This window comes from Mustela erminea, chromosome 8 (genome assembly GCF_009829155.1).
Source record: "Mustela erminea isolate mMusErm1 chromosome 8, mMusErm1.Pri, whole genome shotgun sequence".
Classification (NCBI taxonomy): Eukaryota; Metazoa; Chordata; class Mammalia; order Carnivora; family Mustelidae; genus Mustela; species Mustela erminea.
In genome coordinates this window covers 60,018,035-60,032,052 of record NC_045621.1, presented here as the reverse complement: position 1 = coordinate 60,032,052, position 14,018 = coordinate 60,018,035, and the positions used below count along the sequence as shown (strand labels likewise).

At 37.5% G+C, this 14,018-nt stretch overlaps 1 protein-coding gene across 2 annotated transcripts in view; it reads left to right on the top strand.

Moving 5' to 3' along the window:
* Positions 1-14,018, top strand: part of FIGN (fidgetin, microtubule severing factor) — a 131,473-nt gene that overhangs the window by 7,583 nt on the left and 109,872 nt on the right. The window lies entirely within an intron of this gene.

Genomic DNA, 14,018 nt, shown 5'->3' with positions numbered 1-14,018 from the left:
AACCCACAAACTTTTATCATTGAGGGCCTGCTCCGTGCAAGTCACTGGGTTTCCTGCTTAAGGGACTGACTCTCCCACAGTTGTTCCCTGTGCCTCTGTCCAAAGAAGCACTGATGGTCACTGAGTGAATCAATGGTAAATGGACCATTAGGTATCTTCTGCTCTTTCTGCACATGAATTAGTGTGACAGAAATATTTGCCTTTATCTCATGTTGCCCTTTGCCTGATGTGTGCTCCATGTAGCCCATGAATTCCTGTACAGAGATTCTTAAAAGGAGCCCTGTGTTTTGTCATTGCTCGCAAGCAGGTACATACTTAAATATGTGCTCACAGGCTCAGAATGACTGGGGTGGGTTTTAGTAAGGTGTGCAGGAAGAGCCTGGAAGTTTCTCTGTTGCTAGGTACCACCACCACCCCACCTGAGTGTCAAGCCCACGGTAAATAAGTATTTCTAAGGTAGAATCCGAAATCCTCTAAACATGTAGAAAATCCCGACCATTCAAAAATAAAAGCACAGCTCACTGAGTGCCATTCAGACACAAGGGGCCAACGCAAAAGTAATTACCTTGTTATAAGAGTAGCAGCATTGATATTTTGACATTAGAAAGTGGCATCGTGGCTCCATAAACACATGGTGACAGCTGTGTTAAAGGGGCACAGTGACTCCTTCATGCAGGAACATTAACTGCAGTATGTTATATTCAAATTGTGAACTTGGTTTCTGAACCTGGGTTGAAATAGCCCCCTTTTCCCTTGAATAATATAGTCAGCAGGTAGGATTCCTTTCTCCTTGGGCTTGAACATTCTGTGTCCAGGGGTGGACCAAACGTTTACACTCTTGCTTCCCAAGATACTTCTCAATGAGATCAAGCATCATATCGAGATACCTAAAACTAAATTTTGAAGTCAAGCGGCCTTTTCAAATCAAAACTGAGATACGATGGAATGTCCAGCAAGTAATGGATCTGAGTGCACTTGAAGTTGTACCATTTATTTTCAAAAGGTATTTCTCACATCAGATGACTCTGCCAGGAAAGGAAATATCAAAGACCTCGGAAAAGTAACTATTCTTTTCTATAATCCAAGACTGGGGTGAGGGTGGGGGGCTTTAAAGATATTTCTGAGGAAGAAAAAAAATTGAACTTATTTTGAATGCCTTGTTAGACTTTGTGGAGAGAACTACTATATATGAGACCTTCTCAGAAGAGAAAGCTTTGCCCTGTGTAATAACAAGGCATTGCTCTCTCAGTTGATATATGCTTTAATGAAAGGAGGCTTCAAAATAACTATTAGAACAGTGTCCCATTTAATTATAAATTCACCCTGCAGTTTAGAAATTGTTTGCCTCAAAGGCATGATAAATTTGTAATATTTTGATAGGTGGTTAGCCACCAAGCACATTTTTTTTAGTGTTCCATAACTGATCTAGAAATTCTATAGTATAATTTAAATCAGAACCCTTCTCCCACCTTACTCCTAGCCTTTAGAGTGCTAGCTTTTCGCAATACGTGTTTGGCCTTGGGAAGGATTAAACAAGGAATCTGGGTAAATCTGTGGCAATATAGTGCATTGTTATGCCCCAAATAACTGTTTTATTTCCCTTTTATTCACTTTTCCCTTTCCATTTCAAATTGAAATTAAGACCGTAAACTCTTTCTCTTAGATCATATACCTGAATGATGCTAAATTATAAATCTTAATTAGGTATGACTCAGTGATTTTAATCTTACAAGATAATTATTCTGAATAGGATAAAAGATTCCCTTCAGATTGAAAGCATTTTCATTACAAACCCCATTTAAGATCAAACAAAGACCATTAAACAAACAGAATACTGTTATTCTTTTAAGCCTAAGAGTTAATACTTTTGAGTTTAAGTTGTGAATGAGGAAATAAGAACATAGGTAGAGCTTTAGTGTTTGCAAACTCTAAGCGCTTTTGATAGATTTTACTGCTAGGAATTACATGGATGGAGAGGAATCTTTTAAATAAAAATTACAGTTTTGATGATCTAAATGGAATATGCTCTCGTGCATGTGCATAGATACATTTCTTTGTGAAGGTACTGATGTCAGGGACATTTTGGGTGTTTCTTTATGAGTAATTAGGTTAACGGGGTTAGTTAGAAAATGTATCCTTTCCTGGAAAATGAAAAATTGCATTCAAGCAAAGGTAAAAGAGTAGAACATATTCATGACTTTAAGTACTTAAAAAGATATTTTATGAGTCATTTTTAAGAATAATATCCAATATGTAACTTGTTAAGAATAATAGCCATTTTTACTTTTTAAAGCATATCTATATTAAAACTGACTCTCCCTTCATGAGTCACAAATCTGGAGTCAATTTTAGGCCCAACTTAAAAAAGATGGGGGTCTAATCCCCTGCCCGGATCGCAGTATCCTATGCCAGCAGTATTGGTGCAAAATTCTTTAAAGAGGGATTTTCGTTTGCATTATTCAGAAGATCAAGCCACATTTTTGAGGGGGAATACTGATATGACCCAAATGGAGACTTTGGGACCCCGTATGACCTACATCTTTGTCTGACAAACTAGAAGGAGAAAATATCACCACCTTTGGAATTTTATATACCTACATGAACAGTACTCTTTCTTTCTATGGGAGGATTTGAAATGTACTAAGAATAAGGATTCCCTAATTGGAAAAATAGGCTTTATGTAATGACAAGAGTACCAATCAACGAGTCATCAAAATGAATTTAGTTATGATGGTGGGATAGTGGCACTAAAGATTCTTACGCAGAAGTGGATATTGAGACTGAGCTAAGTGTCTCTTGAGAAAGAAAAATTCTGCACATTTGCAGGATTCCTTTGGGGATTTTTTTTTTTTTTTAACATGAGTGTGAAATCTTTATCAATAACATTTAAGCATTTAAAGTATTAGGAAAAAATTCTACTGTTGGAAGATATTTATTATACCTTTGTCCTTTTAAGAAGTCCTCAGTGAACTCATACAATTCATTAATGGTTGTTTTGCTTGTTTGTTCTATTTTTGTGTCGTTTTATTCTGTTTTAAGATCAAAGTAAAAAAACCTAAATGGGAAACTATTTTGTACTGTTTGTCTTTAGAAGTACCTACTGAGAACACTACACAACATGTGGCATAGTTTACTTATAACGATGGACAAAAATCCACAATTCTACCCCAATATAATTCTGTTTCTCTGGAATGGACCTTACTCTACAAAATGTCACTATTCCTAAACTTTAGTATGGTAGGTGTTGCTGATGTATCATTGTAATGCACATGTGTTCCTAAACATGTATCTTTTTTTGTGTTCATCTATAATTTCTAACAGCTAACTGTGCAGGTGTCTTTGTGCTGGGGTCAGGGAGAGCAAGGTTTTCTACCTACCTTGCTATTTGCAGACGTGCTGGGAACCGTGCTGTCTCCTCCATCTTTCCGCTGCTGGGACCCAGTTTTACTCATACCCAAGTACCGTTTTGATGAGCTGGGTTTTCGTTTTGTTTTTCTTTTTGTTTTTTAGTATTTATCTGTAGGGTGGTGCTTATTTGATCATCTGGAAAATCAAATTTCACTTGAGCTGCTAGAATATGATATTTACGCCATGAGGAGGTAGTTTGAATTAATTAAGAGGATATTGAGCTGTGTAGTGGGAGGAAGTATAAATGCATTTTTTAGCAGGGACACCAGGTGAAAGACAACTTGTAGGAATTGGGAAGTAGTTAGAAGGAAATAAATTAGGGAAGTTGTTGAGGAAAGCAAAGGGTGATGGTGCTCTTCACATGATGGTTTCTAAAAATGATACTGGCAATTTAAAAAAATCAAATCCTAATATAATTATGTGAGAAAACTGATTATTTATTAAGAATTAGTGAAGTGTACAGTAAATAGCATGTAGCTATCATACTCCCCTTTTTAAAAATGACACATTCTATATCAAATCTTGAATATATGGGATTTGTGATCATACAAATTAAAAGAGCTATTGCTCCCTCTTTTCTTCTCATAATTTGAAAAAGTGTGAAAATTATACATGCCTCTCAGGATGATTCATGTTACTCTTAAACTCTTTTTTCTCCCTCAACATACTCAATTTGACTAGACCACAAGTGAGATTACAGAAGAAAAGCCATTGAGGATTGGGGTATATCTTTTTTTAAGGCTTCTTTGGAAAATAATGCATTTGTTGCCACTATTAGAGTTCAAACCATTAAGGTAGATGTATGATTTGATTTGCTTTGAGCAAAGTTTAATGAGAAATTTTGGGTCTACTCTGCATGCTAGCTGTACTTCAGTGTCCAAAGTAAAACAAACCAAGAAACGTGCCAAAGTTACCTCAGACCAGTTAAATGGAAGTTTAGAGGATGCCCAGTTTCTTTTAAGCTCCCCCAATGAATCGGATATAAAGTTGGGGTTAAGAACCTCGTCTCTAAACCAAAACTTTATGCATTTCATGAGATCCTAAATTTTCTCTACTCGAAAATATTATTCCTGTTTGAAGACAATTAGAGATACCCATTCAGAATTTAAATATACTGATTATATGTACTAGAGTTAGTTCACTATCTGGCAAAGTTCAACAGCAATCTATGAAAAATTTTAAGAACATTGCCGCCACCTAGCAGGAGTACCTCAGGAAAGTGAAAGTGGTGAAGAAAAGTGTCAGCAAAAGCTAAGACTCTATTGTATTTGTGACCCTGGGCAAGTCACTCAACCTTTTTGAGCCTCTTTACTTTTTTATAGAAGGAGAGTTGATCCAATGACTCTAAAGATTTTTTTCCAATTCTATTTAATCCGTGACTGCTTGGTCATGGACTAGTATAAGCTTGAGTAAGTTGGTACCTTGCTGGTGGTCAGTGGCTGATGAAAAAGATTTTTTTGTTTCTCTTTAAGAAACTAAAGAAATTGTCTTGGAAACAATGAAGGAAGTTCAAGGACCATTTATCATTTCGTTAAACCCTTCAAGGGGGATGGTAACCATTCATTAAATATGCTTACTAATTGGTTGCAAGCAAATATGTCAGCGATTCTACTATCTTGAGAGTTGATGAGTATTAGTTAGCCAGTGCTTTTTCCGTAAGAGATATAAATAGACTGCAAAGCAGATTAATTTAAGCAGTAGCAGAGTTAGGCCCTTCAAATCCTTTTAGAATATGTATATAAATTACCGTTCAGTATGAAGTTTGGATCTTTATCGAAAGGGAAGCAATTCTATCTTTGTTCTGCTTTATGTCTAGTTAGTCTTTATTCCTCCTCTTTTTACTCCCTGGAATGCTCTTTTCCACCTGTTGAAATCCTACCAGGACTTTGACATCTAACTTAGTGTTGCATCATCTGTGAAAACTTCCTTGAACCACCCTAACCGGGATCCATTTCAATATCTACTTGATATTCCCTAAGCGCTGTTAAAAAAAAAAATCTTCTTTTGATCATTTGCCATCATCTCTCCTGTACTGTAGATTGCAAGGCATTTGTGTTTCTCATTTATGAACCTGTAAACTTCTTGTGATCAGAGCACATCTAATTCATTTTTTATTTTTAATCTTCTCAACATGCCTGTACAGTGCAAGACCTGTAATAGGTGTCCAATAACTGTTTGGTGAATTGAATTGATAAAAGCATAGGAGACTATCACTTGGTTAATCTTTTATTAATCTTACTTTAAAAAATTGGAAGATACTTTTAAAAAATATTTAAACAACAGATGTATTAAACTTGTATATTTCATTTTAAAAAGTGAAATTTCTATGCTCTTCATGTAAGTTAATTACCAAGGAAAGACTTCATGATCCCGAAAAATAGTTTTATAATTAATTATATGCCTAGAAAGGAGTTTACCATCATTTATTCAGTTTTCATGTGTCGGGAGAGAAGAGCGTTTATTTTATAAAAATAGAACATTCTAATAATACCTTGAAAAATCTTAGAACAAAACTGCATAACCTGTTTTGATTATAAAGTAGTAACAAATGGCTTCAAATCTTTCTACATCTTTTTTTTTTCCCCTTGTGTGTTTGCAGTCCAAAAAAAAAAAAAAAAAAAAAATGAGGCTACCGAATCATAAAATACTAGACCAGGAGACTTCCAAATCAGCTTCTTGCCAAAATAGGGTTATTCAGCCTTGGTTGAACATAGAAAATCAGCACCTTCTGAGACATTTCATTCTATTTTGTCTTTTCTCTGATAAATAAGCAGTGTGCAGATCTGTGCCCCAGTAGCACTTAAAAGAGATTTCCTTGGGACTACATGGTATTAGGGTGCTATGATGTGAGATGCAAACTAGTTCATCTGCATTTGATAGGAGACTTTCCTTGATTCTGCAGTTTGTGAATGTCTTTGGTTAACATTTTATTTAATTGGCATATTTTTGTTTTATATTTCAATAGTGTCTGACATTGTTACTTTATGTTGTACTAAATACTGGGTAGTAAGCAATTTAGCGGGGTTTACACCCAATGACCTTGTCTTCTGGTGGTTCCTCTGCACTACCGGTCAGGTTTGTGTGTTTATGAAGGGTCATTTTCTTCCTCAAAGCTGTCACTAATGTTAAAACAAATGGAATTGCAAAATTTTCTAGGGTAAGCTCAATTTGATCAAAGTGTTGAAATGATAGTGAGTTAGTCGGCAGTATTTTACAAAATTTTTATTTTATATTTGTGTATTTTGATCCTGAAGATGGATGTACCAGAGAAAAGAACTCTTTCACCGTGCTTTGTGAAAGAAATCAGGAAAAAAAAAAAACCCTCCCAAAAAAACCCCCAAAAAACAAACAAACAAAAAATGCCAACCAAACAAAAAACCCCAAAGGATCTATTGTCATTCTTTTAGAAACACAATTTTACCAAGGCAACCTATAACCTTTGACTGGAAGCTCACTAGTTTTCTTTTAATTTGGGTTTTTCAGATCTGGAAAGTTCTAGATGTTATCTTACCACTTCATGCTGAAATCTAGGTTGATCTCATACACTCCATATAGAAGAAATGTCTGCAATGCTAATTGTTGAACCTGGATTATGACAAATAAATGCCATTAAGTGAGCTACAGTGGACGAATGTTGCTTAGTTAATTGCATGAAAACACTGCATCTTCAGCAGAGAGCTTCAGTAGTATAGAAGGATAGGACATTGTAGGTAGAAAAAGAGAGATTTTGAAACGTACCAAAAGCTTTTTCGCAGTTGACTAAAATAATATGTTTAGTTCCTTTGTTAAATCAGCTCTACTAGTGTTCTGGAAACCATTCAATAAACTAAGCAAATTAAAATTGTTAAAGTCCATGAGAGTGAGAGTAACAATTATGAACTAAAAATCCTTGCAGTGGTAGTTTTCCAAAAACCAAACTAAATCAAGGGAAGATTTAAAAGACATAGCTACATAGCTTAGGGGCGCCTGGGTGGCTCAGTTGGTTAAGTGTCTGCCTTTGGCTCAGGTCATGATCCCAGGGTCGTGGGATCGAATCCCACATCTGGCTCCTTGCTCAGTGGGGATCCTGCTTCTCCCTCTCTCTCTCTCTCTTTCTCTCTCTGCCTCTCCCCCTGCTTGTGCACGCACACTCTCTCTCTGTCAGATAGATAAATAAATAAATAATAAAAATAAAAAATAAAAGACATAGCTTAAAATTCTGCCACGTTTATGTTCAGGAAGTTGTGGGGTTTTAAGCTAACTAAATAAAAATATCCATGCCGATCTTTTGTACCTCAAATGTCAGCCTTTTTTCCTTTAGTCCTCCCAGAGGACAACTGGGTGATTTCCCAGAGACTGTAGTAATGTAAGTTGGTAACCACAAAATAAGAGCCTTGATGAAAAGTTAGTGGTCAATTGTTGTACTCTTTTTTTGAGGGGGGACGGGGTGTTCCTCAGAAGCTTAGTTGAAAGTTGTTGTTAACTGATTTTTTTTTTATTAGGCCTAGACATGACAATTCTTGAAGAACACCAAGGAGGCTATATTTGTCCTCTTGGCTTAAACCTAAAATGAAACGTAAAATTATTTCAAGTGAGCACAGCTCTGTTTGTGTGTGTGTGTGTGTGTGTGTGTGTGTGTGTGTGTTTGTATTCAGTAGAGCAACTAGGAAACATGACAGCACTTACAGCTCTTTTCCTTCTGAGTAGCCGGTTGGTAGCTCCATTCAGACACCATCGAAGTGAGCCAATTTAAATCTCACTCCAGATTCTTGACTAAGTAGCCCAGATCTATCTGGGAGGTGGCACTTACTTGTCCCTTGGGGGATATATTTGGCACGATACTCATTCAAAGATTCAGTAAACAGGGTTTATGAGGAATTAGTTAAAACTGAAATTGCAAATGGATAATGAAGTATAGTGTACCCTCAAATGGCTTGAATATATTTGTCATGGGTGCACGAAGAGAATTTTTTAAATGGGTTATTTTAATTAGAGTAAAAACCAATCACAAATCAGCCACTTAAAATTTGCCTTCCTGCAAGGATCATTTTCTTTGAGCGACTGACCACGCCTTCTTCCAGCCCCGTCTTTGTCCAGGGTTTGGTGTAGTCATGCACATGTCCTTGAAGAAATGTAGCATCTTTCACGAGATTTTTGTGCAAGTGAAATCAGATACCAGTTTTTATTGCAGAACCCAGCCTACAAATGTTTCTCTTTAAAGACATTTTTAATAGAAACCGTAAGGTATAAATCATTTAAGCAATTACCTGGACATTGTGGAAATGGGGCTTGGCTTGTTCTGTAGCCCCAGATGTTTCCAGATTCCAGTAATAACCCGGTCCAGATATTTACAGCTTAATTTTCTGTGCATGTGCACTTGTCCACAAATGGCTCCTATTTCCCATTTTCTGTTGGACAACTGGGCCACTTAGAGGTAAAGAAAGTGATTTCAGCTTGGGTGCTGACAAACATTAATGGTTATAATAAGTTGCTTCTAGAAACTTTGATCACTTAAAAAAATGGAGAGGCTAAATCTTAGAGGATTTTATACGAAGAAATAAAATAAATTATTCAAATGACATTTTCCTTTATGGATGGGGATGGGGTGAATAGCCTCCCCTCATTCCTCAAAATTATATTTAGCTTTGATATACTGTGTGATAAAAGTGATTTTTTTTTTTAATGCGTCTTCTGGCACTGGTTGGGTTATCACGCAGGCTGCTAGTTTTCCTTGCATTACTTACTATTCCACAGTTTTTCATGTTCTGACTAGAAACTAAACAAATGGAAAATAATGATTGGAAACCATCTGCTGTGCAGAAATTTCACATATAGCAGTTAACTCTATTTTATAAAACAAGACCAAATGAGTGGATTACACTGTTGCAAGTAAATAGCAACATGCCGAAGAGCTTCCTTTGGACAAAGCAAGAGTACGGGCAGCCAGCATTTCATTATGGAAAGTCAGTTGGTTGGGCTGTGGGACTGGATGTGCCCAGGCATTTATGTGTGTGCTTGTGTATGTGTGTGTCCATGGGCGAACAGCGTAGATGAAGGGAGAGGGTCTTTCCTCTCTACCTGTTCCTTGTGTCTCCATCCTTGTCCCCATAATTCCAATCAAGTGAGTCAGAGTATTGTAGATGCAAATAAAATTATTTCATCACATCATCCCAGATCTCTCTATTTTTCTTAAAACATAAAGCCAAAATTCATTAAGCCACATAGAATAAAGATGTGTGAAAATACAGGGGCTTGGAATACTGGTTGCCAAAGCTGTACAAATTATGACTTGTGGCTAGCCAAGTTAGCTTTAAATCAGTCTCTGGTCTTATCCTCTACCTGAAGAATACCTTAACTGGAAATTAGATTGAGTATATGTCCAAGAGATACTGATGGGCAATGACTATTCATATAGTTGCTACTGAAATACAGGTGTTGCATTAAGGGAAGACATACATGAGAATAGACAGACATAAGTGGTCACAATGAATTTATACAGATGGACCAAGTAAGGCCTGGTTTTATAGTTGTCCATATAATCAATCGATCGATTTCTCTCTCCTTCCCCCCTCCTTGCTCTAAAATCTGTTTAATATGTCAATATAGTTAGTTACTCAAAACACACATATTCTCTCCTTCCCTTGTTTGATACTGAGATTTTGTCATAGAGCAAGAAAAGTTGTTTAAAATGGGCAGTATATTGAGTTCAAAGGACCCATACAGTTCATAAATTCTCTGGTGTCTACTGGATTTTTCATCAGGGAGACTTCCAATAAAAATGATCTATTTTAGAAATAATATTGTTTAGTAGGTTGAAATGTGGTGTAATAAAATTAGACCTTCAGTCTTCTAAAGTTACTACTTAGATGGCACCCTTGGGATGGTAAAATGGCTGTATAAGCAGATGAATCAGACAGTTCCACTGATGGGAACATTTGTCAGTCTCTGTTACAGATATAATATATTCTTATATCTGTAATCCTGACACTGTTACATCCAAATGAAATCAACATGAGGTTGTCATCTTTAAGCAAATATGTTAAGTGTTGTCTTTTGTGCTTTGGATTTGAAAGAAAGGGGCCCAGGGGAGACAGCATCATGCAAATGGAACAAATCCCATTTCTTCTGAGCGGTGCTGTTTTTCCCCTCCATGGCAGCTGGCTGTGTTATCTTTGTGTGTTTCTCTGAGTGCTGACAATTCTTTCAGTGATCTAAGTTAGGGCACATTAGAAAGTGGAAGCAGCTGTCTGTCGCTATACTGAGAGACGTGTTTGCTCTACTGCAAAGATGAAGGACCATGAATCCTTGACACACTCCCCCCCCTCCCCCCTGTACTTTCCAACATGATCAACATTCAGACGCACAGATTGTCTGCTTGGACAGTTTTTTGTTCTGACTGACAGCATCTGGCATAGACAAATTTAAAAATACATAGCATGCCATGCTTGGAATGGGAACATCCCTTCTTTATTAATCTTCTCATTTAAACCATTCATTTACATTTCAAGAAAGGTTACAGCTTGATATGGTTGAAACGTTGATTTTTAAATGAATAACCTTCTAATGAAATGTCTTGAATGAGTACCAAGCAGCTACTGTTCATTAAAAATTACACCCGATTAACACGGCCTTGAAAGCCTGAGAGGAAAGGGATTTCTTATTGTTTTAATCCACAATGCTATCCAGTGTTTACCTTTCTGGCACAAAGCGAATAGAAATGATGCCTGTACTCGCAACACTTCTGATACTGAACACAACTATGATATCACCCTTAAGCCGACAAAACACTTGGCCTTGTTTAATCAGCTTTCCTTCCCTCTGAAAACCCCCAAAGGTGTTAAGAAAAATTTTAAACATCACCAAAATATGCCTCTGTCAGGTCTCCTCTCTCTCTCCATGTCCCACCCCTCCCCCACCCCCAAAATACTATGTCTCTGTGTCCAAAGCCCAGGGGGGAGGGGTGGGGGAAAGGAAAGCTTATATGTTTTCAGATGGAAAAGTGGTAGCAAATGCTTTTCGATTAAACATTCCTTCTGACCCCACGTTGGAGGATATATATTTATTTGTCGGCATTACTTTAGTAATAAAACATAACAGTGCAAAAATTGCTCTCTTTCTCTGCCTCACGTCACCTCCGACACACTCACATTTCTTATCCATTTTCAATTGCACAGCCAACCTCAGCAACATGCTTGTCTGGCATTTATGTAAAAATAATATGAAAATTGGCCCTATCAGTCCGTCTGTGGACTTCGAGTCCAGGGGTGGGGGCGGGAGGGGAGAAGGAGCATCCTCCTTTTATTACACATTGTAGACTTTTCCTCTCACCAAGAATTTCAGCCAGGACCACTCAGCTGCAGGTGTGGCCACAGTAGTTGTGAGAGGTGTTTGGAGGGGGGTAGTGCAGAATGATAACCGAAAAAGAAACTGTTCAAGGGCTAGGTAGTGATACGTGAAGCAAGTGTGCTGGTTAACTTGGAAAAAGAGGCTTCAGAGGGAGGTTCAATTAACAGTTGTAGGCAGAAGAGGTGATGTATTTCTTCAGCACGTGTAAGAGGTCATTTGCTTTAGGATACATTTTGACGAATTTCAGAGAGAAGTAGATGCTGAAATAAAAATGAAGACAGATTACAGCTTCATATCAAAGGTACTTTTACATTCTTGAGTATGAGAGGGGAAAATGGCGCATTTTTATCCCATGGGTTATATATTATTTTTAAATGTTGCTAATTTGTGTATTGTGTACTTTTTTTTTTTTTTTTTTCATTTAAACAAACTAAATCTTGGAAACGAACAATATCTTGGAATCTGGAATCAGCTTATCCCTCTACCCCACAACCCATATCCGGGCTCCGGAAATTTAGGGTGGACACTGTTTGGTTGCTATTTTTCTTTTCCTCTCTTTCTTCCCTTCCTTCCCTTCCTTCCCCTTTCTTTCCTTTTTCAAGAAGCTAATGGCAGAGAATCAAATCCGAGTAGATCTAGTTCCAGCATTTTGATTGCCAGTAAATATTTTATAATCAACGTTTTAAATATAAATTACTTAGTTTGTTATTTTCCATTTTGATTTTTTTTTAATGACTAGGTTTTCAAGGTAGTGCCAATGTGCATCTGTAAGCAAACTGGGAATGGGTTAGAGAACACAATTCCCTCGTGTAAAAAGCCAGGTTTAGCAGTAATGCTTTTAATCTGGACTTGTAGAGGATTCGGGAGCATCCATAGATCTGCTCCAGTAATTACCATACCCCAAGTGGCACGGGAAGAGACATTTGCCTAAAAACTTGATGTCTTCATTACGCTGTTTACATTTTAATTAGAAACATGAAAATTACTGATTCATACAGGCAACTATAGTTTAAGTGGTTTCGTTCACCATCCAATAAATCAAAAAAAAAAAAAAAACAGTTGGCATAAATAGTTTACTAGGAATCATTCGTGGGAATAATGTGTTGGCACTATAAGCTGCTTAAAATATGTTTTTATTTTACCAGAGGTAGAATTTGCATATAAATTAGAGAATGGCATTTTAAGTTGACAGTCATTTATGCACGATACCACCCACATGCACATACAGATATGGCTGTGTGGATATACTTTCTATGAGTTTAGAAGGTTTTGCCGTATCGTGGTGGTGGAGATACACTGAGTCTGGTCTGTGAGTTTTTAAAATGCATGTCCTCTCTTAAAGTCCATTCAGAAGTGCTGTGGGTGTTCTAAATATGCAAAGCCACACACACATCTTTTATCTCTTGGGCAATATCAACTTGCAATAGGAAAGATGTTTATTTCTTGTATGTTCCGGGTATGTCTCAAGAAAGAGCTGCTGTTGCACTTGCTCATTCATTCCCTCTTTCCTTTTCTCCCATTCCCCCCTAACTTTTGCATGTACCTGTCGGTGCGGCTGCCCTAAAACCACTCTCCACTCCGAGCGCTGGACTGAAGCAGGGGGTAGCTGTCAGAGTCCATTCCTGAGTCAGCAGCACATCCATTGCCTGAATCTTGGAACAGTCACTCATCCAGTTTTCCCCTCCCCAGGGGACAAGCGTCCTCCTCATCAGTGAGGAGGAATGACCCTTCTGTCTGGCATGCTCAAAATCCCAAATCTCCCCACTTCGGTGTGTGAGTTCAAATCCCCCCTCCTGGAGGCAGGGCTGGGACTCCAGCTAATGACTCCGAGATACAGAGGGTCAGTGCACTGGTGAGCTGGAGAACCAAGGCATCATGTGAGCCTACATTTTTCCCATAACTGTAGACTCCTCTCCTCCCTCCCTCCCCTCCCAGACCCTTTATTATAGATCAATATTATGCAAAAATGAACCAGGAATAGCCACAGCCATTAAAGCCCATTTTTCTTTTCATTATCTCTGTTAGAAAGTTATTGGCCGAGGGGAGAGGTGGCTCTGTTACTCTTTTTTGTTGTTGTTGTTTATTTTTTTGTTTGTTTTTTGGTTGAATGGAAGCGTGTTTATTTTGTATCATATGCCCATGGGCCATAGGTAAAAATGAATTTTAAAAATATTACACAGGAGGAAACATCTACACATAGGTGTTCTACCTGAAATGATGCAGCAGTCATTGTTTTAAACTTTTGAATGGGAATGCGTTACACTGAACCTCCCGCTTGCTAACTG